The following is a 22,669-nucleotide window of genomic DNA, read 5'->3' on the forward strand; positions in this document are numbered from 1 at the left end:
CCTTGGCTACAGTGCTAGTGTTACACTTTGATCAGCTGAATTGCAGAACCTCCCATATCAGTAAAAAGGTGAGTTTGTTTATAGGCGTTTAGGACGCGTCTTTGAGAAGGACAGTTAAATAACCCGATAACAACATCAAGACTTGCCCAAGTGGCTCGATGGAGGACTTGTCAAGAGTTAGAAAATGTCACCAGACTTGCATCACAGACTGTGGACTGGCTGCTTGCCTCAAGTTTGATTTTCTTTAACTGCGCTCTTTAGCTCCTTCATCTTCTCCCACCGTTCCAAGTCTCAGTATTGTCACTCTCTCAATTCCCTTCCTGTCAATCCAACTTTGTCTTTGTCACAGACTGGTGGCCACCAGCAGACTCTAGAAAGCTCATCTTTGAGGGAGCTGGAGCCGAGTGTTCAAAGCTCGATGCCATCGCTGATGTCATTGTCCTTACTCGACACTTTCCTACAGTTGTGGCGCTGCCACATCATTTGTTTTTCTGCTGTTGATCGTCCTTACAGCCTGAGATTGACAGCGGTGCCCCAGAGGCGGGACGTCCAGTTTTCTGTTGTATCATTTTCGGGGGGCGATTTGCATAACACGCGCCGTTTAAAGGGGGATAGTGAGCGATCGTAAAAAGCAGATCAGCATCTGCCTGGGCCATGAGACGAAGTCCAGGAGCTTCTACAGTCCTGTCGGTTAGCTGGAAGTGATGGAATTGAACGTTCCGCTGCTTCCCACGGACTCAGGTGAGCTTGTCAAAGGACCTGCTGTTGTGTATCGTGGCGCAGACGGACTGTGTGGCGTTTATGGTGAAGGTTTGATTGCTGCTAGGAGTCCACATCTGCTAGAACTCCTTGTTTCGCCTGCCAGCATCAGGGGTCAGAACTGTGGACTTCTTTATAAGCTCTGGAAGGGGAACTGGGGGAGGAATATTCTTATTGTGTGTGTGTGTGTGTGTGTATATATATATATATAATTTGTATCATCACATATAAGGGTTATTTAGGGTTGGGGGGCATATGGAAGGGATTGTTTTCTTTTTTTTAATGTAATATATTCCTCATGTGATTATAGAGAGTGACCATTAGTTTTTCTTGTGGACTTTAAATGCACCAGCATCAGAGGTGACTGAACCTTGTAAAATAATGGGGCTTTATGGGGGTGTGATATTGGCCTGCCTTTGTCTTGCCCCGCTCATTGCGGTTGTGGGATATTTTTGTGTTTATTTTGTGACACAAGTCGTACGCGGTTTTTCAGCCGTGTTAGTGTACGATCGCATGTCATTGATCAACATTAGATCAGCAAAGGAGAATTTCTCTCCGCGTTACAACTGTATCTTTTTTCCTCCACCGTTTGTTGTTCAGTGGCTTTTCCCCACTGTTGGTTAACGGCACCCGAGTCAACCTGCGGTCCCGTCGGAGGAAACGTGGAAAAAGGGCAGGTGTGCATGCGAGGTTTCGCCGTCTATGGCGCTGTGTTTCTGATGTGGATCATCCATCTTTATCTGAGGATTATCCGAGCAGGCCGATGTGCTTAAGACCTGTTCTGCCGGGATTACCTGATGTGCTGCTTCCCACTCCCCGTTCGAGATGCGAGTTCGTCGAGGAAATTCCAGAAAATGGTAATTTGATGGCCGCTGTTTCTATGACCCTACCAGCTAAGGTAGCACTGATTTAATGTACGCTCTATCACAAACAAGTCATTTATTTTGAATGACTTTCTTACTAGTAATAAATTGGATTTCATGTTCCTGACGGAGACTTGGCAGCGCGACTCTGATTTTACTAATCTGATGTGCCCCGAGGACTGCTCTTTCATTAGCACACCGCGGCACACCAGCCATGGAGGTGAGATCACCATGGTTTTTAAGAAGTTATTTTTGTGTCCTTCTGTTCCTACCATTTCATATAAGACTTCAGATTGTTAAAGTTGGGTGTGTAACCCCAATATATTGTATTTTAATTTATCATCCACCTGGTGCCATTAGTCATTTTCTTGCTGATTTTCAAGATTTTATATCCACCGTTATTAAGCTGGATAGAATAATAATGCTTGGTGACTTTAACATGCATGTGGATGATATTTCATGTAGTGTGGCTTCTGAATTTCTGTATATCACTGATTCTTTTAATTTTGTACAACATGTTGTTGGCCGTACCCATAGTGCGGGGCATACATTGGATTTGTTTTTTTCTCATGGAGTTAGCTTGAATGATGTTACAATTTGTAATGTAACCTTTAGTGATCATACGTGTGTTTTGTTTGACTTGTCTTCAAATTTAGAGCTGTCACCTTGTGTTAACTCAAGGCGTACGCGTTTCATTAACGAGTCGGTGATTAATCAGTGATGCTGGCAGTAATATTGATAATGTGGAGTTAGCAGTTCAATGTTTTAATGACCATTCTACTGATATTTTGAATAAGATTGCTCCTCTTAAAATCAGGCAGCGTTCTGTTACCCACTCAGTTCCTTGGATGAATGACTCCATTCGTAATCTTAGGCATTCCTGCTGTGGAAGTCTACTAATCTGGAAGTTCATCATTCATACTTAAAGGATTTACTTGCTTCTTTTAATTCTTTGCTTAGGGATGCTAGAATATCTTATTTTTCTAATCTTATTCAGACTCACAAGTGTAATCCCAAAGTGCTATTTGATACTATTCACAATTTTATTTCTCCATCTCAATCTATTACTCAGGTTTTTTCTGATAGCGACTGTAATCATTTTCTAATTTTTTTTATTGGCAAGGTTAATGTTGTTCGGGCTAATATTGTTCCAGGTGTCTTACCTAGTGCTCTCATTCACTCTGGTTCTGAGTCTTTTGTGCTCTCAGAAGTTTCACTTTTGGATCTTTCTGACTTGCTCAGGAAGATGAAATGTTCATCATGTCCTACTGACCTGTTGCCAACATCATTGATGTTATAATCTTTGACTTTTATAGGTCTGTGCCTTTTGAATATCATAAATTGCTCCTTGAGATCTGGTGTGGTTCCCTCGTATTTTAAACATGCTGTAATTCAACCGTTGTTGAAAAAATCTAATTCTGATCCCTCTATTTTGAGTAATTAGAGGCCAATTTCAAAACTGCCTTTTATTGCCAAAGTTTTGGAAAAGGTGGTTGAACAGCAACTTTGTGCCTTCTTAGAAGAGCAGCGGTTCTTTGATTCCTTTCAGTCTGGATTTCGGAGGCAACATTCTTCAGAAACAGCTCTTCTAAAAGTTTTGAATGATCTTTTAATTGTTGCTGATGCAGGCTGGTGCTCTGTGCTTGTACTGTTAGATCTCACCGCAGCTTTTGATACGATGGACCACTGCATCTTAATTAATAGATTAGAGCTGTTAGGTGTCTCTGGCTCTGCTGCGGACTGGTTCTCCTCTTATTTGTCAAATAGGAGTTTCTCAGTCAGTGTGGCTGGCTTTTCATCCGCTCCTTTGACAAGTGGAGTGCCTCAGGGCTCAGTTCTTGGACTTTTCTCTTTATATATTGTTCCCCTATCACAGATTCTTAACTCTTTTAAGGACATCTCGTATCATCTCTATGCAGATGATATACAGCTTTATTTTTCATTTAAGCCTAATCAAATTAATACTTTGGTCACTTTGGTTGATTGTCTGCTTCAGGCTAACGACTGGCTCAGTAGTAATTACCTGCAGCTGAATTCAGGAAAAACTGAGGTACTAACTGATGCTCCTCCTGTTCTTCATTCTGAGATCAGTTTAAAATGATCTTCTGTCTCTCCTGCTATTGAGTTGAGTCTACGTAACCTTGGGGTTATTTTTGACCAGTCCCTGACACTTGATGAATATGTAAGGTCAGTCAGCCGCTCGTGTTTCTTTCATTTTAAGAAATCTCTCAAAACTAAGAAATGTTGTTTCAAAATCAGAATTGGAGATTCTTGTTCATTCTGTTATTTCCTCACGGCTTGATTACTGTAATGCTCTCTTTACAGGTTTGGGCAAGTCCTCTCTCTCCTTCAGTTAGTTCAAAATGCAGCTGCCAGGCTCCTAACTCACGCCAGCCGGAGTGATCACATCACCCCCATGCTGCACTCCCTGCACTGGCTCCCAGTGTTTTATAGAATTCATTTTAAAGTTTTGGTTCTTACTTTCAGAGCTTTGCATGGACGAGCTCCTGAGTACCTAACCAGCCTGCTCCAACCCCATACAGCTGGCCGGACTTTAAGATCTGGGCAACGGGGAGTCGAGTCTGTTGATTATTTTAAAAAACAACTAAAAACAATTTCTCTTTAAACAGGCTTTTAATCCGTGCTGAATAGTCCCAGTTTGTTTATTTATTGTTTTTATTAGTTTATGTTGTATTTGTACTGGATTTGCTGTTCAGTGCTCTGTGACCTTTTGTCAGTGTAGGGCGCTATATAAATAAACTACTACTACTACTACTACTGTCCTGTTATCATCTGCCACCACTTAGGACCAGTAGCAATCATCTCAAGTCAGCGTGGCGGGACGAATTGTTATACAGTAAATCAGAAGGTTCATCAAGTGGCTGATCAGAACATTTGAATAGAAACTCTTATGTTGCCTTACGTTGGTTTTTATGGTCACTGCCACCAAGAATGAGCAGAACGGGCCAAAAGACTTCTGGTTTTAGAAGTTACTCCTGCAAGTGGATTTCCTCTTCACTTTATGCTCAGCATTCCGTAAACTTTTTATGCATGTGTGCTTCCTGGAGTAGTGAGGGGGACTGATGGGTCATGCGGCTCAGCTCCTTTTTCACCACGACAGACCGATGCAGAGCCCGCATCACTGTGGATGCCGCACCAATCCGCCTGTCGATCTCTAACTCCATTCTTCCCTCACTCATGAACAAAACCCCGAGATACTTGAACTCCTCCACTTGAGGACACTCCACCCTTTTCCAGCTGAGGACCATGGTCTCGGATTTGGAGGTGCTGATTCCCATCCCAGCCGCTTCACACTCGGCTGCGAACCGATCCAGAGAGAGCTGAAGATCATGGCCTGGTGTAGCAAATAGGACAACATCATCTGCAAAAAGCAGTGACCCAATCCTGAGTCCACCAAACCAGACCCCCTCAATGCCCTGGCTGCGTCTAGAAATTCTGTTCATAAAAGTTAGGGTTAGCTTCTAAGGACTGAGACGCAGGGTCCCAGAAGACTCATCAAAAGTTTTTCAATTTAAGAAATATATCAAAAGTTAGATCTCTTATAACTTTGCAAGATGCTGAGAAATTATTTCACACTTTTGTTTTCAGTCGGCTAGATTACTGTAACGCACTCCAAAAAAGACATCAATCGATTACAACGAGTGCAGAATGCAGCTGCTAGAATCTTAACTCGGAAACGAAAATCCGAGCACATCACCCCAGTTTTGATGTCACTACACTGGTTACCTGTGCCATTTAGCATTGACTTTAAAATCCTGCTGAGGGTTTACAAAGCCTTCAATAATCTCGCTCCATCTTATGTCTCAGAATGTCTGACACCTTACACTCCAAATCGTAACCTGAGATCTTCAAATGAGGGTCTGCTTTGGATTCCAAGACCTAAACTTCAAAGAAGTGGTGAGGTCGGGTGGGTGGCCTTCTGCTGTTATGCACCTCAAATCTGGAATTCGATTTCACTGATAGAAATTCGCCAGGCTGATACGGTGGAGCACTTTAACAAACTGCTAACCACTCCTTATTTGAACTTGGCTTTCTCAGAACTTCATTTTAGTTTAACTCCGATTTTCTGTATTTGCATTGAATTATCATCGCCATTCATGGTGGCTCTGTAATCCGTACTCATCTCTATTTTCTTTGCTGTTTTTTTCCAGTTTTCTGTGGTGGTGATCTGCGCCCCCAACACCTGATCAAAGCACCATGATGTCCCTACATTGATGGATTGAAGGCCAGAGGTCCACATGACCATCATCATCAAATTCTTCCATGTGAAGCCTGAAAACCATGAGGACTGATTGAGATCATTTATGTCAGGGTGGCTGGGTGGTCTCGTGGCCTGGGACCCCCTGCAGATTTTTTTTTTTGTTTTTTCTGTCCTCCCTGGCCATCGGACCTTACTTTTACTCTATGTTAATTAGTATTGCCTAATTTTATTCTTGTATTTTGTCTTTTTTCTCTTTCTTCATCCTGTAAAGCGCTTTGAGCTCATCATTTGTATGTAAATGTGCGACAGACACACAGAGGCCTGCACACCCTCATTCATGTCACTAGAACGCTAAGATGTTTAAAAAGCCAAACGGCACATTTGATCCAGAGGAGCATCAAAGTACTGGGGGTCGTATGATGAGGTTCATCGACCACTGGAGGGGCTGCAGGGAGCGTAATGAGGAGATACAAGCAAGCAGCTCTCTGACGTGCCCTGATCTGGCATAGGCTCTCAGCCCTCAGGGCTTCTGCAAATCGCAGTTCACTGCTCACAGCACTTGCATTCTCTGCAGTCTTTCATCTTCTTGGTCTTTCCGTGATTTTGTCTTCTCGCTTGCTAGTCATCAGTGTGCAGTAAGAATGATTAGCAAATGTCATTAGGATGAGAGGGTCTCGGCGTGACAGTGCTCAGTGGTTCAGGAGAGACTGTGTTGCTGCTGTTGTTTATAGACATTTCTATAATTGTAATTTGAATCTTTGTTTTAGCCAAATACCAGCAAGCCCGCGATTCTCGAAAGAATTGCAAATTCAAGAATGGCAATCAGTTTCTGTTCCATCTGATATTTGGATGGATGAAATATAATGGAGGGTGGGTGCGTCTGGGGAAATGTCATTTAATTAAATAAGCATATTTGTACTAAAGCGCTTTCGTTTTGTGGAGCCGCGATTCCTTTGCCTCTGCTGACACCGACTGCCGGTACAGTGGATCACAGCAAGTGTAGTTTCCAGGTTGTGTTGTTCAGGTGGCACCCACTGACTGTAGGAAGCCGCTGGGTTTGACTCTGGGGCGCTGAGGGGACGCGCGCATGTGTCTCGGTGCGTCAGGCATCCGGAATGAAAAGCGATGGAGGGTGGGAGCATCCTGGTACAGTTTTCATTGAATTATAGATATTTGTACTATCATTAACCAATTTATTAAAACAAACATGGAATTGTAATTGTCACATCATGTACGTTTACAATGTCTTTGAGTTGTTGCACTTATAAGTAAAACCAATGTCCATGCGTTGGAATTTAGGTTGGTTGGTTCCATCAGGACGTAAATGCATGACAATATCGCGGTAAAACGGAGGCTCACTGTCATTACTTTGAAACACAATTGCCACTTCATTAACGATGGGAACATTGTATCGTCTCGGATCGTGTTCTTTGTCCTTTATTAGCACTAAGGCAATTTTAGTTGGTGCCACACCTTCCGCCTCTGTTTTTGTATTGGCTTCTTTTTCAACCTCATGTAGCATCTTTACAGAGTTTGCCAATGGGTGACTGTTTATGACTTCAGCTACGTTTCTCATTATCAGCTCTGTGCATTGTTTGTTTTCAGGAAGGTTCATTCGTTGATAAACTGCGTCATCTAGATCTAACACACATACATTTGGGCAGATTTGCGGTGGTGATTTGGCTCAGGGTGCACTGTTCCAATCCGATGCAATATCTGTCCACACACGCGAAAGCAGTATGGGCCATTCCCAGGTGGTGGCTTGATATTTACCCCGGTAGATGCAAAAGCAAATGAATTATTGTAGGATCTAATGCATTCCATAAAGCTTTTACTTTCGGGTACATTGTTAGTGAAACGCATACTTAAATATTCAGGATATTCATTCAAAGGATGTTGTTGGAGCCGTGACTCCTTTGCGTCCGCTGTTTCAGAGGCGCATTGTAGACGCCTTCGTTCATTTTGTTTATCCATACGGGCTCGTTTTTGTATTTCCGTTACTTGAGGTGTTTCGTTTTGGAGCCGTGACGTCTTTGCTTCTGGTGTTTGTGAAGCGCGTGGTAGGTGCCTCCGTTTATTGTTTGTATCCATGCGGTCTCGTTTTTGTTTGTCTGTTACTGAATTACCATTATGTGATTCAAACATGCCACACACACTGCTGGCACATACATACTACTGACTCTGCGAGGCTGCTGCGTTTGACTGTGGGTTGTGGTGTTTGGGCGGTGTGTGGGCGCCACATACTGACTCAGGGGCGCAGTACGCATGCGTATCGGTGTGTCCGTGCATAAATTAAAACTGCGGTTTAGTAATCTAGATCTGCTCACAAACTCCAGTGTCAGGTGAGCTGAGCCAGGATAGAAAAAGAGACGCTAACGTCCAGAGCAATTCTAGCTCAGGCAAAGCAGGGAGCCATAAAAGTTACGTCTTCATGACATTCCTTTCGTTTCAGAGTCAGTCTGAGTGCAGGACCCCACTTATGAAAGTGACAGTTGAACGGCTGTCCAGAACGCTGCTGGAATACAAGAAGAACTTGAGGAGCACAAAGGTCTGCTCTCCGTTTTTGATGTGTTTTCATTATTTAATCCCTTCAGCCTGTTCTGTCCAGTTTAGATTTTGAATAACAAGTTATGGGAAGCAACCACTGTGCTGTCTTTTAGGTTCGAGTTGAGTTTTATTTTAAAGGAAATGTCATTTTTCACAGGAAGAAATGTAAAGCCAGGAGCTCCCGCTTCCAGAGGCTACGAGTGAATGAGGCTGGACTCAGATCATCAGGACACCAGTAAATAAAGTGCACTTTGATGGCTAAAAGGTCCAAACACCTTCTGAGCCCCAGAGTCACTCGCCCGCTGTGGGATCGCGTGAGGGTCTACACGTGTAGGCCTCATCTTTCCTTTCCGGGGCGACGGAGCAGATGAACATTCCATCTCAGCCGTATGTGTGGACAATTCAGCTTTTCTTCTTGCCTCGTGTAGTAAGAGGTTTTGAAGTCTGCCACTGTGATCTGTGAAGTTTATTTCAAACTCATTATTTTAGAGCTAAAATCACACAAATAAGCTGACATCGAGAACCTGACAGAAAGTTGGCAGATGGCTCAGGCAGGCTAGTTGCCCTTGTTGGGTTCTCTGTCTTCTATTCAAAGTGCTCTCTGTGAACAATCCCAGGGCAGAGGCCATGAGTGATTAGGGCTGGTGCACTGTGTGCTGGCTGGGTATCAGGAGAGCAAAGTCCATCCATAACATACCCATACCTGAGAAGATTCCACAAAGAAGCTCAATGAATATGCAAATATGTGAGTATTTCTATTGGAAAAGAATCACCAAGAAGACAGAAGCCATCCAGATGCCTCCTTAGACTGTGCCAGATTCGAAGATGTACACTTATCAGCATTCCCTACTGAAGAACACACAAGTTAAATACATGTATCTCTTTTTGCCCCATATTTCTCTCATCTGATTATTTCGGCCTTGGTTACGATAGGGATAAGTCTAAGGCTCATGTATGTCCTCCATTCAAGAAAGACCACAATCCCAGGGAGCAAGCACCCCCTGCTGGATACACCTTGTCTTGTGATGGAGACAGCAGAGCAGAAGTGGAATATGCCGTGAACAGCCTGTTGTCGGAACAAAGGAATGCTTCATCACTACAGCGCACAGGACAACGTGAATTGCATCCACCATTTGGAGTCATTTCAGGGATGGACTGCCGGGCATGCGGCTTAACTGAGAATCTCCACTCTTCTGTCAGAGTGTCGGTGAAAAGATTTGTAGGGAACTGAATTTTGCATGTTCAGTCTTTTCAGTTTGGGACAGGGGGGCATGTTGTCCGATTGGCAGCTTCTTGTGGCCTTCTAGGTTAAATGGTCAGCTGGATTGTTACAGCAGCTGGGACACACTGGGACCCTACAGACGTATGTCACCCTTTACAATGAGTTATGCCCCAGGTCTCTATTGATCAGTAAGGCCACTCGGTAACTTTAAGTGGTTTAAAGTGAGTCAGGTGACTGATGAGCACAGATGGGTGGATAAACGGTCACTAATGGATGTGTGATGGCTCAGGACCCCGCTGGACCTCCATGAACTTCAAAGGTGAAGCATTGTCTGAGTCTGTTAAAGTGAACAGACCTGGAGACTACACCATGGTGATGCACAACAGCAGACTGGAAGAAGCACATGTGAAATGGTCACTTGGAACAGGGAGAGTAAAAATTCTATGGGCAAAAAAAAAAAAAAAAACATCATCAAGACAGTAGACAACCTAAAGGGTAGCATATTTCCATACTGTTTGCTTCCAGGAGTCAGTATGGATGTTTTCGGCAACTGCCTCAACTTTAGTGATGATGTCCTTCTGGGTTGTTCATTCACCACTTCTGGCATAGACAAGATGGCAGTTTTGAACTCTTGTTGTTGCCTAGGATCCTGGTCCTTCTATAGTTTCAGCAGAATTACGTGGTCGACTCTCTCTTTTGGATGGTTCGATTGTCTGACCAAATAATCGACCAGCCCTTTCCTCTCCTTAACTTCGTATGGGTCTTGCCAATGAGCCAGTAATGTAGAATTGGAAGTGGAAGTAAGGACCATGTCACGATCTTGGACACAATTGAACAAACAGGCCTGGATTGCTTGCACATGCTCCATATTTTCTTTTAGTTTGGACCTAGTTTTAGCAACTACATCACGTAACTGCACGATATACAGTATTCTAAAATTTAGAATGGAGTGCCACTTCCTCTCATCCTTCCTTTAATATATCCAATAGTCCCCGGGGCTGTCGTCCAAATAAAAATTCAAAAGGTGAGAACCCCGTAGAGGCTTGTGGGACTTCATAGTAAGCAAATAACACGTGGAGGAGTAAGTGAGCCCAATTCCTCCCATCCGCAGTGACCACCTTGGCGCAGCATTTGTTTGAGTGTTTGATTAAACTGCTCTGCAAGACCATCAGATCATCTTTAGATGCTTTATTCTGAGTAATTAGGCAACTTTCCTGAACACCTCTGAGGTGAACGGCGTCCTTTGGTCTATTAAGACTTCTTTAGGGGTGCTGACACGTACATAGACCCCTACAAGTTCCTGCGCAATATTTTTAGACTTGGCGACTCTCAATGGGATCACTTTGGGATATCGTGTAGCAATCAACTTGGATTAAAATATACTTCTGGAGCTTGGCTGAGGGTTCAAGTGGTCCTACTATATACTGTATATCCTTTGCACTCAAATTGTAGAGCATCACAGGGACAAGAGGGTCACAGTCCTTCTGAGGAATGTGCTGCAGATGACAATCTGGACACAAAGCACAAAAGAAGAGGACCTACTCATTGTTCCCTGGCAAAAAAACGGACCTCAATTTGCTCATATGTTTTTGTGGTGCCCAAGTGGGTGCCTAGGAGGTGGCTATGAGCCAACTCACAAACTTTTTGCCGGTACATTTTTGGGACTTTGAGGAACTAACCTCACACTCGTGTTCAGCTATGCGATACAACAAATCATTATTTATGACAAAATGTGGTCCCTGTGGCCTTCTGCATTTTTGGCAGACTTAAGGGAATCGTCATTCTAGTGTTTTCTTTTAAAAGAAGCAGGAGTTTGCCTGAACTGGAAATGTTACAATGAAAGTGGGTCCGAAACAACCTCAGGGGGTGTGTGGCAGTCGGCCGTGATGTCCTGGCGTCGGTCTCCGTAGAGACATCAGAATGAGTCCACACAACCTCCTCCACGTTAAACTGGGTAGTCACGTGACCACACTCCGGCTCAGAGCGTGACCTGGAGAAACCTTGAGATGCTTTTTTCACCATCTATTATAAGGCCCAGTGAAGTTTCAGGTGTGGTGCGTACTTCTCCGCTTTTGCTATCTGACCAGCCCTGCCCCGCCCCGCCCCAGTATTATATGGTAGGGTGAAATGCCCATACCAGCCAACCTGAGCATGTGGGTCACACCTTGGTAAGCACCATTGAGCTTCCCCGTGGATACAGGTTATACTGGTCAAGCCAGACTCCCAGCGTTGCTGAAGCACAGTACGGCGAGCAACAATTGAAATGTGACTGCCAGAGTCAGTGAAGGCTGTGAGTTTGAAAGGGACAAAGGATTGGCGAGTGCACAATACCACTCTTCTCACCCCCAACTGCAGACGATCGCCTCACCGAGATGAGGGCAGTTGGAGATGGAATGTCCGATGTCCCAACACTTGAAACAGCAAGGGGGACATGTTGACTTCTCCAGCGGCTTCATCACCAACTGCATTATGCACTGGGTGGACAATGTCAGAGGAGGGGACTGAGGGAACCTTTCTGAATGCTGGAGTTGTGAAGCCACCTGATGATGCATGATTGTTGCTATGAGGCTTTCCATGGATGTAATTTCTTGCCTCCAGACCAGCTGGGCAAAAAAACTGTGGAGGGCATTAAGAGCAAAGTTGTACAGGACTTGCTCTGCGATGTCCTTAGTGGACTGATGTTCTGGTCTCAGCACCTCAGCACCTGATGCTTCTCCAAAAAGTCAAAGAACTGGGAGTGTGCTGGCCACTCAAGGTCAGATTGCCACTCCCTGCAGAGTCTTACCTGCTGTACCTCAGCAACACCTCGGCCTTCAGTTCTTTGTAATTCACAGCAGCACGTTCATCAAGATTGTAATACACTCGCTGTGCTCCTCTCTTCAGGAATGGCACCAGTATGTGTGCCCATTCCATGTGCTCCCATGGTGTCAGGTTTCTATTCTCTCAAACACCCACAAAAAGGTCTGTATATCATCCCCCAGTTGTAAAGATACTGATACCTGAGTCGGAGCAAATGACTGGTCCTGTAGGAGAGCCATACGTGTTTGATCGTGGCTCAGCGAGTCGAGTCCATTGTTCTCCTACCTGGATTTTTAAGGACTGCGGTACCCCCATCAGGTGTAGAAGGTCCTGTTGTTCTTTCCCTCCCAGCAGCATCCTGCTGATTACGCCACTGTAAGAAAGAGAAGGCACAAATGAAAAAGGGATGGACGAGCTGTGCGATTGTGGAAAACAGTAACATCTTTCCAGACGCGAGTTCAAAGTTGAACTGCCTAAGTTGGCTGAGCTTCTGTTTTTATGTGCTTCTTGTAGGAAAGGACGGGTCCAGGAGGCCGGACGTCAGAGATGATAGGGTCATTCACTTCCAACAGTTTCTTCCTAGTCTTTCAGTTCCTCTGCTGTGCATTTTTTCATTTCTGCTTATGAAGACAACAAAATGTGATAATGAGGATGACCTCTCAGCTGTCTGCCACATTTTGATTTCCTTGCTTTTGGCACAGCAGTAAAAAGTGTTAAGGTAGCAGAAGATGGCAGAGCAGTAGTTGCTTTTTATACAATTTGGATGTGTTTTGTGACCATAAGGTGAATCTTATACTATGGTGGAACAATTCATTAACCCCCTTCTCTGCTGCCCCCTTCACTTTGCCCTGTTCCATAAGCATATTCCCTAAAACCCCTCATGATTCTCTACAGGCTGGCATGTGGGTAAGTGAGGTGACTGCCTCAGGTGACACTTTGGCAAAGGTGGCATTTTCATGCACTTTCACTGCCAAGGCAAAAAGAGAGGAGTGTGGGATGAGACAAACAGACGAACGTCACTTCGCTTTCAATTTTACTGTTAAAACACTCAATAAAACGTGGGGCACAAATGGGACTGGTGACGAATGGGTGCATCTTTTTTTGTTTTGTGTCTTTTACTGAATTTAAGCTAACCTTTTACATTGTTTCTGAAATTATTTTTTTTTGCCCATTGATCCGGGAATGTTCTGTATTGCAGAAATATTGAATTATGAAGTTTGCATTGCAATATGTGTTTTATATGGATTAGGTGTATTGTCTCATGAAAAATAAGAAGGGATTGGGGAGGGTGGGCTAAAAATGTGCCTTTAACACGTTGTTTCCGATAGGGGGCGATATAGCTCCCTACTTGGAATAAGTTCTTTTGTAAGTGCGGCGTTTTAAGTAACCGAAAACTATATAGATATGATATTAAAAGGCGATATCCCTCGCATAGTGATACAGCGGTAAAATCACATAAGAGAAAACTTAGCTTTCTTTACTGACGATTTACACGGCATTACAGACGGGAAGCCAAGTAGCAAAGACAATACCAAGGTGGGATCTTGATCTATACAGTCTGACATTTTTCGTTGCTGCGTTGGAAGGCTTTTCAGGACGGATGACGATACCACCACCCATCCATCCATCGGCTTCAAAGTGTTTGGCTGCTGCCCAAGTCTTTTATACTGGTTTCTCCACATGCAGGCCCTTACTTAGGCTCCAAACAAGGGAAGAAGATTTTGTGCTGACTTTTAACAGAGGATAACATAGTAGACATCTGTCTTTAGGCTGACTATACATTCCTCCAGCTGTCTTTGTCTATCTTGTCCTATGCTTGGCCCAGCAATTCTAAATTCTGAGCCTCTTTGGGCTAAATCTGGCTCAGCTATGTATGTACAAAGAAAAGAAAAACAGATTTAAAATGTCTGCAGAGAGGCAGTGACATTAAACTTAATATTATAACAAACTTATTATAACGCACGTCAGCCCTGATTCCCTTTAGAAAAAATTGTGATAACAGCAAGCCATTCATCCCAGCAGGCTCGCCCTTCAGCTTCACTAAAATTGTCCAAAATAACATCAAGTTGAGAGCTGAAGGTCCCCTACAGTCCTGCTCTCCACCACATCACCTGCGTCATTTACTTCTTATGTCTGTGGTTCTTTGTGTGAAGAAAAACTTGCCAACATTCATGCGAAATCTGCCTTCAAGTAGTTTCCAACTGTGTCTCTGTGTTCTTGTTACAAAATGTATTGTGAAGAGTAATAGCTGGGCTCCACTGTGTCAGTTCATTTCATAATCTTAAGCACTTCAATCACATCATCTCTTAATCCCTATTTGCTTAAACAGAAAAGGCTCGACTCCTGTAGTAACTCCTCATAGCTCTGAAGAGCCTCACTTGGACGCCTGGCATGTTCTTCATCAATTCTAGTCATTTCACTGCTTAGTTCTGATACCCTCTTGGTTTCCAGTTTATTTCTGTGGGAAAGATATGAGATAATCTGTCCTCTAAAATGGCCTTCAGGGTTTCCCAGAGTATTCCTGCAGAGACCTCTGAGGGTGTATTTGTCTCTAAAAAAATTGATTTGCTTGGATATTAATTCTGTACAGTTCTTGTCTGCTAATAAAAGTGAGATGTGAGATGAGTATGTGGGGCATAGTGACTTTAGCTCCAAAATCAAAGGGGCCTGGTCGGAAATAACAATAGTGTGATACTTACAAGATTTAATCGTAAGGCAAGAAATGATTATGTACAAAGGAATAATCAATTCTTGAGTAGCAATGTTGCACTGGTGAGTAGAAGGGATATGCTCTTGAGTTGGGGTTTAGAAATCTCCAGGGGTCTCTAGGGGCTGTGGTCCGTTACAAACTGTGTAATTGTCTTGGCAGTGTTAGATGTCATCACCCCTGTGGCAGGAGACCTGTCTAGGCCTGGATTTAAACCACAATTAAAGTCCCCAGCCATTATAATTGTATGAGTGTTCACACTGGGAATGGATGCCAATACATTTTGATTGAAGTCCCTATCATCGACATTCAGTGCATAAACATTTATCAAAATCACTTTACAGTTAAATGAATTACCTATGACAATCACATATCTCCCTTTAGGATCAGATACTACATCTGATACCACATACGAGACTGTTCTATGGATGAGAATTCCCACACCTCTAGTTTTTTTTTGTAAAGCTGGAATGGAATATTTGGCCAGGAAGTGATCCTCGCTTAGTAAGTGGGTCTCCTGTAAAAATACTATTTTAGTGTTTAGACCTGTTAGGTGAGAGAATACTTTCTTTCTCTTTAATTCATGATTGAGACCTTTAACATTCCAGCTCACAAAGTGAACTGTCCAGTCTCGGAGACATTGCTTCTGAACTTTTGTTGTCATTTTGTAGTCTTAACTGAAAATAAGACAGCTTTGACCTTAATGTCCAGTTTTCCCAGGAGTTATTGCCATGAAGCCTATTGTTACATTGGTACTTATAAGGTTTAAAAGGATAGATTAGAGATAGCTGGCTCTCATTCTCCACCCCCTGAGTCCCCCCCACCTCCCATTTTGCCTCCCCACATGAGGCTGGACCCCACTTCACAAAGTCCCAGTCCTCTGACATACCAGAGACAGAGCACGTCCAAAATAAAACAAGCCCCCCAGCGGTGGCGTATGAGGAATAAAATTGAGATATCTATTGGCAATACAGTCCAATTACTATAAGCATAAAATATAATCTTTACCTGTCTTGAGATAGTAAAATAGTAAACCCAGGGATATGGTGTCATAAAGTGGCCCTGGATAAGCATAGTAGACCCTAATACAATAAAAATAAGAAGAATAAACCAAAGGTATGATACTGAACAGTCTCCTTTAGAAAAGAAAAAAAATATTATTCAAATTATTCATTTCTTCCACACGTACATACATATACGCATACGATTGTAATTAAAGCATAAACAAAAAGTGGCTGAGAAGAGAAAAGGATGTCTAATTACATTACCAGTGTCTTTGCAAGCGGATCAAACAGCCGGCAAGATCTTCTTTGCCATGCCACGATCGTATTTCAAAAAAGTGTCGGGTCAGTTTTCTTAACTCTTTTTCTGCTTCCTCCGTAGAGGTAAAGATGTTTCAGTTTGGCAGGATACAAGAGGCTGTATCTGATCTCGGCTTTCTGGGTATCCTCCAATAAGGGCATGCACAAAAAGGCGAGCTTCAAAAGGGCGACCTCAATTGGGCGCGGCGAATAAAGGCGTTCGTAGATAATTTAGATAATAATAGATAGATAATAATAAAATATCTACGTGGCATTGCACATAGTTGTGTTTGCCTTTATTCGCTGCGTCCAATTGAGGCTGCCCTTTTGAAGCTCGCCTTTTTGTGCGCGCCCTTATTGAATAGAACTGGCTTTCTGTAAGCGCTGTTTAATGTTGTAAAAAGCGGCACGTTTAGCAGCTGTTGAGGGTTAGAAATCAGGGAAATATCTTCAAATGTAATCTCTTGTTTCTGTCTGAGAAGTGACATTACATGTAATTTAAATTGTAAATTCTCAAAACTACTACTCCTAGGTTTAGAGGGATTTGATCCCCCTATCTCAGTGTCTTATTTAAAGTCCTTTCCAATTATTTTAGAAAATAGCTCAGCTACGAATTTCACTGGATTTGGACTTTCACGATTCTCTGGGAGACCTTTGATTCTAATATTATTCCTTCTGAATCCATCTTCCAGTGCAGCAAGTCTGTCTCTGAGTTTTTTGCATTCGGAATTTGCAGCCATTGCTTTCCCATCAGCAGTAGATGCCAGATGTTCAGCTGTTTCAATTCGAGTCGTGAACGTTTGCTTAACATCTTCCAACTGATCGCCAAGTGCTCTCGTTTTTTTCTCAAACTTAGTCGCATTTTCCTGAATTTCTTACCCAATTTTTTCTAGCATACCTTTAAAGGCTGCCTCAAAGCGATTATTTAAACGTACCTCCAGGTCTTTAATATCCTGCCACAGCTTCTTGTTTGTTTTGAGCATATCATTTATTTCTTTCTTTATATCTTTTTAAAGTTCCTTTATGTCTTGAGCGGTGGCTGTGGTGGCCGTGGTGGCCGTGGCCATTGCAGTGATCATTACCTTCAGTTCGCACAGATCAGTTACAGCCGATGCTCCTTACTCACGAGGAGTAGATATAAAAACGTGGAAGGCAAGGTCGCTAAAGTATTAATCTTCCAAATTGTCTCATAGCAAAAGTCACACCACATGAAAACAAAGTCCCAAAATTAATAATCTGTGGTAGCGCGCAATGAATTCATAACAGCTACAGTCAGACCATCACATTCCATCTTTAACACAACACATTTAAGCATTGTCTTTGTATTGTAGAAAACTGTGGCTCATACCAGCTTGAACACGTATTGAATCATTTTAATGACACAAAGTGAACACAATGAGCATTCTTAGTCTTTTAGTGAAACTGTCACATTGAAACTGCCATCAGCAAGGCAGGAGACAGCACAACATGCACATCTCAAGCATGCGGGCAGCTGGTGTGATTTCTATAAGAACATCTGAACATTCAAACACTCTAGACGAGAACAGGCCATTCAGCCCAACAAAGCTTGCCATTCTTATCCACTTAATTCTTCTAAAAGTCCCTAAAGTCCTACTGTCTACCACACTTCTTGGTAGCAAAAACTTCCTAATATTTGTGTGAAATTTACCCTTAAGTGTCCAATTGTGTTTCCTTGTTTTTGAACTCATTTTAAAGTCACCATCTCGATCCACTGGACTAATTCCCTTTATCATGTTAAATATTTCACTCATGTCACCTCTTGATCTTCTTTTGTTTAAACTGTAAAGGCTCAGCTCTTTTAATCTTTTCTCATAACTCACCCTGTAGCCCCCTGTAATCAGCCCAGTTGCTCTTCTCTGGACCTTCTCTTGTGCTGCTGTGTCTTTATGGAGACCCAAACTGCACCCAGGACTCCAGATGAGGCCTCACCAGTGTGTTATAAAGCTGCGCAGACCCTCCTGTGACTTGTACTCCACACATCAAGGCGCTATATAACCTGACATTCTGTGAGACTTCTTAATGGCTTCTGAACTCTGTCTGGAAGTCGATAGCTTAGAGTCCACTGTGACTCCTAAATCCTTCTCATAAGGTGGACTCTCGATTTTCTGACCTCCCATTGAGTATTCAAACCTCACATTTTGACTTCCTATGTGTAATTCTTTACATTTACTGACATTAAATTTCATCGTCCACAAATCTGCCCAAGCATGTCTGCTGTCCAAGTTCCTCTGTGATGATTCATCAGATTCTTGATTATCTGCCAATCCACCTATCTTGGTATCATCTGCAAACTTGACCAGCTTGTTACTTATATTCCTATCCAAATCATTTATATATGATAAAAATAGCTACCGGATGTCCTACTTCTCAGAGCTTCTTAGATGGAACAAGCAGGAAGTTCAAATCTTCAAAAGCGTCTTTGTTCACCCATCACTACGATGCACTTACAAGACTGCAGGCCACACTGAGAGGTCAAGGTGCGGCAGATATTTGAACTTGTTAATAATAAACTTACAGCACAAATGATAGAAATATGTTGTGGGGACTAGGGGGCGCCAGTGAGCCCCAAAGCCCAAAACACAAAGGCACAATAAAGTCCCAGGTATAAATAAATGGATGTCTTATTATTTAAATACCTCACAAAAAGTACCAAGCACAATTTACTTCTCTTCTCTCCACCACTATGCCCTCCTCCAGCTGAGTGTTGTCTTCCTTCCTCCCAGCTCAGATTCTCCTGGACAGGGTAGTGTGGTCTCCAACTCCCATGCAGTCCTGCGGGTGTCCCAACTGGGACTCTGTATGAGGGACACGGCGCCTATTAAAGTGGGGGATGAACTGCTCCTCTACTGCAAGTTCTTGTATTCTTTCGGCATCCCAGCCAATGCAGAAATCATCAGGTGTCCTGGCCGGGTATTGAACCCATTTAGTCCATCCTTTCATTATGGCATCCTGGCTGGGTAAGGATTTCACCTCTGTCCTGGGTGAGATGCCCAACTGTCCTCTGGGGTATCTACAACGTATATTAGAACTTTAATAAAACACACAGCGTCTGACTTTTACGAGGTTTCACAGAACAAACCCTTCCTTTAAAGATATCATCACAAAGAGCTTGAAGAAATCTGACAAGCGCTGCTAACCCGACGGCCTCCTTGGTGCGTTTGGCGGCTGAAACGCATGTCTGCACCTGTGCGGTGACGAGTTGGGTGTAACCTCAATTAGCGCCTGGACTTCAAATGGTGACTACGTGAATAAAAACAGGAATGGCTTTGGGGGTTCGTAGAATAAAAACACAAGAGTCTGTTTACGCTCAGCTCCAAGGGCAGCAGCCCAGGGATTTCATTGAAACCTTCAGTAGGTTCAAGGGTCATCACCGGTGAGAGGTCCAGAGCCTGGAAGTGTGGGGTGAGGCCTGAGGACCCAATGGCATCTCTGCTCATACATGTCCCCCGTATCCCTCGGCCCGGTCACCTCAGCACAGCTTTGGCCACAGCTTGGCTGCCTCTTCTTGATGCTTCAGGTTGTACATTTTTCAAATGCATGCATGAATAGGAGGGCCTCACAAGTACGACTGTGCCCACCTCGAGTGAAGGTGGGACTCTTAAGTGTCTCATCCATCCACCCACATTTCGTTAATTAAATTTTTTAGTGGTAAAGGAAGTACAGTTTAATGACTGCTCTGGAATGTGCATTGAGATGAGCCTTGACGTGAGTGAAGCGGGAGAGGGCAATGCCACCCCACGTGTAGTCAAGTCGATTTGAATTTGTTTTTCTGTGCACTTCCCCAAATCCTCCTGTTGTAGACATAGCCATTAGCACTCCTGCCGCCTTCGCCACAGACGGGGCGCTCATGAATGCTGCACCCCAGACGTCACAGACGCAGGCTGGTCCTGTTAAGCTGCCAAACGCACTGTGGATGCCGTTGGTGATTTTGGAAAAAAATTTGTCCTGTGATGCCCTGCCATTGTTTTTGTTATTCATTATAAAGAAATAAACTTTTGTTCCAAGTCTGTGTGTCTCATTTTTCTGTGTTACCTGACACCGTGCAGAGGTGAATTCATTCCAAGTGGTGCCGGAAAGTTCTGTCGTGACCGGATCAGCCTGGTCCTCTGTCACCTGCTGGAACCACAGCCTGTGCACTTAGTTTGGCTGTCAGCAGTAGGGTGGGTTTCCATTTTTTTTCTTTTGTTCTTTGTTGTTTTCTGTTGTTTATGTCACATACTGCCATTGTTTGTGTAACTGTATACGTGTACACGTTTGTCTGTCGTTTTCCTTGAATTTCCACTGTTGTCATAAACTCTTCAGACGCCATCAATTCTTCACATTTTGTTTGTTGCAGTCTTGTGCTGAAATCACTGCCATTCGTTTCCTTCATCAAGTCTGTACCGGTTATATATACGATTATAATATGCGCTGCCCTCCTAGAGCGGCAGCAAAAAAAAAAAAAAAAAAAAAAAAATAATAATAATAATAATAATAATAATAATAATAATCTGGGCGCGAGTGACTCCGACTACACCCCCCAAGTACAGAGACACACCAGTGAATGCAGGGTTAAGTAAAAAATTATTGGAAGAAGATACACACTTACTGTAACAAAAAAAACTCTATATACTGTGGCAAGCGGCTGGGGGTGGCACCCAGCCAGGATGCCCAGAAGGACCGGAGGAGGGATTACGCCTCCTCCAGACCACGAGGGGGCGACCGCCCAGGTGGCTTTGGGGACCACGGGAACTGAGCTTGGAAGCTCAACCCTATAGGGGCCTGTGGTCACCGCCAGGGGGCGCCCCGATGCCTGGAAAGCCCTGGTCCTCAGCACTTCCGCCACACACCCGGAAGTGCTGGGGGGAAGATGACCAGGGACACCCGGAGTGCTTCTGGGTGTGCAGCTGGTACTTCCACCACACTGTCGGGAGGCGCCTGGAGCACATCCGGGTGATTATGTAAGGGGCCGCCTCCCTCCGTTCGGGGGCTTGAGTCGGGAGCAGAGAAGGACGGAGCTCGGGAGGAGAGGAAAGGAGGCGACCTGAAGAGAGAGAGGCATTTTGGATAGGCCTGGACTTTGGGGGAGTTTTGGGGTTGTGTGCTTCACTGTATATAGTATTTAGAAATAAAGTGTGTGTTGGGTGACTTATAATGGTGTCTGCTTGTCTGTGTCCGGGCCACCTACCACAATACATAATTTCGTGCTGCAGCACTTCCCACCCAACACAAATCATGGCACAAAACACTTAAACACTAATTGTACACTTCTAATACCGAATTTTGAGCAAGAGAAAAAAATAATGTGTTCGTAGTCCATTAAATATTCTGTGTACAGAAATGTCTGTCTCAGTCTGTGGTGGGGAATGAGGTGCCGAGCCGTACCTCCTGTTCCAGGAAACGTACAGATCAGCAGTTCCTTGTGCTGGCCCGTCAGGTCCTCTCCCGAATACCTTTCACCAGAAAGTAAAAATAATTAGTCCTGAAATGAGCCCGGGTTCACCTGACGTTTTCCAGGCGGTGTCAGGCCTGTTCCTGTGATGGTGTCCACTTCTTTCTTGGCTCTGCGCTTCTCTTCTCCTTTTTCCCACCCCCCATTTACATACCATTGTCCATTCACTGACTACGATTCTCTGGGTCATTTTGTTATTTTTTCCTTTACTGTCTCTTGTGGCCGGGGGCCCGGGACGATCTGTGCATAAATTCATTATTTTTATAACAGTGCCACAATGGAACAATGTCTGGTGATCGGACAACTGCCTTGGATGTCAAACAAAACTCCTGAAGAAGGCGTCTTCTAGGTACCAACAAGGTGTCTTTAATCTTCTTTCCTTTTCAATGTGGAAATAACCTTTTCATTTTTTTCCGAGGTGCAAAAGAGGCGCAAATTTGCAATAAGTTTTAATATAGCAGCCATATTTGATCAATTTGGTAAAAAAACTAAATGGATATTCTGCTCAAGATGTTCACTTAATTGATCAGCAGGAACTTTCTCCATTAACTTAAGCATAACTGGCAACATAGGAAGAGGTCTATAATTTCAAACAAGGGTTGTATCCTCTTCCTTAAAATCTGAATAATTTGAAAAGTTTTCCAAACAAGTAGGAAAACAGCCAAAGTAGTACAAAGATTAATAAAAAGAGGACACTTAGGAATAAAACTATCCGCCTATTGTTATGATTTAATCTCACAAGAGGCCAAAAGTAGCATGAGGCCTTCAAAAACACTCAGAGAAGCAGGCCTGAATCC

This window comes from Erpetoichthys calabaricus, chromosome 2, assembly GCF_900747795.2.
Source record: "Erpetoichthys calabaricus chromosome 2, fErpCal1.3, whole genome shotgun sequence".
Classification (NCBI taxonomy): domain Eukaryota; kingdom Metazoa; phylum Chordata; class Cladistia; order Polypteriformes; family Polypteridae; genus Erpetoichthys; species Erpetoichthys calabaricus.